The sequence below is a fragment of the Mus pahari genome, chromosome 3, assembly GCF_900095145.1.
Source record: "Mus pahari chromosome 3, PAHARI_EIJ_v1.1, whole genome shotgun sequence".
NCBI classification, from domain to species: Eukaryota; Metazoa; Chordata; class Mammalia; order Rodentia; family Muridae; genus Mus; species Mus pahari.
The window spans coordinates 131,939,986-131,941,991 of NC_034592.1; positions in this window are offsets into that span (position 1 = coordinate 131,939,986).

The following is a 2,006-nucleotide window of genomic DNA, read 5'->3' on the forward strand; positions in this document are numbered from 1 at the left end:
GACATGCATACTGATGGGTGTAGGGCCATCCTCTGGAGGATGGTGGCCTATCAGGGGACATTCCTTAGAAGAAAACTAACTTCCTTGACAACTCTTATCATTAGCTCCTCAACCAGGTATGGAGACTCATGATGCCCTCCCTTCCCCAGAGTATTGACTGCTTTAATCTTGTTTGGGTTTATGCAGACAACCACAGTTGCTGTGAGTTTTTGAGTGCAGCACTCTTGTTCTTGTTCATAGATATGGATTTGCTCTGACTCTCCCCAACCTTTAGTTCTAATAATCTTCCCACACCTTTTTCTGTGCTGTTTTTTTTTTTTTTAAAAAAACAGGTTACAGTATATTGTTTTATTTTTTGAGCATATAAACAAAATTATTTTTATTAGATATTTTCTTTATTTACATTTCGAATGTTATCCCCTTTCCTAGTTTCCTCTCCAAAAATCCTCTACTCCCCCTACCCTCCTCACCAACCCACCCACTCCTGCTTCCTGGCCCTGGCATTCCCCTATACTGGGGGATAGAACCTTCACAGGACTAAGGACATCTCCTCCCATTGATGACCCACTTAGCTGTCCTCTGCTACATATGCAGCTAGAGCCATGAGTCCCACCATGTATTTTCTTTGGTTGGTGGTTTAGTCCCAGTGAGCTTTGGGGGTATATAGAAGTCCCATTTATGACTGAACACTCCACAGACATTGAATCTCTGCACTTTAACCAGCTGTGAGTTTCTGTGTTAACTTCTCACCATTTTAAAAGGAAACTTCTCTAATGAGGTTTGAGAACCAAACTAATTTCTGGCTGCAGAAATAAAAACTTAAGGTCAATTTTATATTATACCAAGTTTAAAAATTATTGTCATATGCAGGTTTGTCTTAGGACCTACATGTTTCTAGCCATTCTTTCTTAGCCAGTTTTATTGTAGCAAGTATTCATTCCTTCTTGTGGAGCAGATCTTAAGTCCAATTAGAAAGCCATTGGCTATACTATACATTCATGCTACTATTGCACCCATGGATACATCTTGCTAGCTGGTCATTATTGTAGCTTACAGGGTTTATAGCTGGGCAAGACTGTTAATGACTTTTCTTCCCAGTAGACTGCATATCACTTACCGATATTATGAAAATTCATCTCAAAGAAGAAAGTTTCCTGTTTCCAACTTGATTTCTCAAGTTGGTTCTGTCACTATAGTTCGTAGTGTATTCAGCAATAGGGTCTTCACATCAGGTTCTAGGGTCAAACCATGCGTAATAGTAATAGGCTTTTGGCAGGGTATGGGTCTTCAGGACATCCAGGAACAAAAACTGGAAGGGATTTATGTCCCACCTGGCACTGGGCTTTTGTCATTGTCATTGTTGTTGACCTATGACATATGCAAGGAGCATTATCCCCTGTATAAGGTAACTCTAATTAAACTCTGTGCATTTGCTCACTTATGTGCACTTGGGGTGGAGGTGGGGGTGTTAAGCAAGCTTCTTAAGCAAAGCATTTCCATACTGCTTTAAAAATTGCCTTATTAACCCTCCCTCCATTATCATTATTTTTTAATTTCATGACATAGAGCTTGTTGGAAGTATGCTTGTTTCAGCTTTGGCTCTTAGTCAGGGTTCTATCTCATCCTGTGTTTCATGCTCTTGGTCTATAATGTATGGTTGTCATGATACTGTCAGAAATGAAAGTATGAGATATATTTTAACCCTAGCAGCATCCAAACCCTATGGTCGTAAAGTCATGGGAGAAGAATGTGAGCACCCACCTCTGTGTACAGAGCTTTGAACAGGTCAACATCCACCTAGAAGTTGCTAACAACTCTGCTCTCCTCTCCTTCCATAGCTGCCTGACAGGTTTCCTCAGACAAAAGAATAGGAATTAGTTTAGTGAGCCAGGACCCCTCTTGCTTTTTCAGTCCATTGCTTACTGTTGCACTTGGGGGCAGAATTTAATCCTTCTGAGGATCTGTTTTCTCATTATAAAGAAGGAGAAGGATGAGGAGGAGGAGGA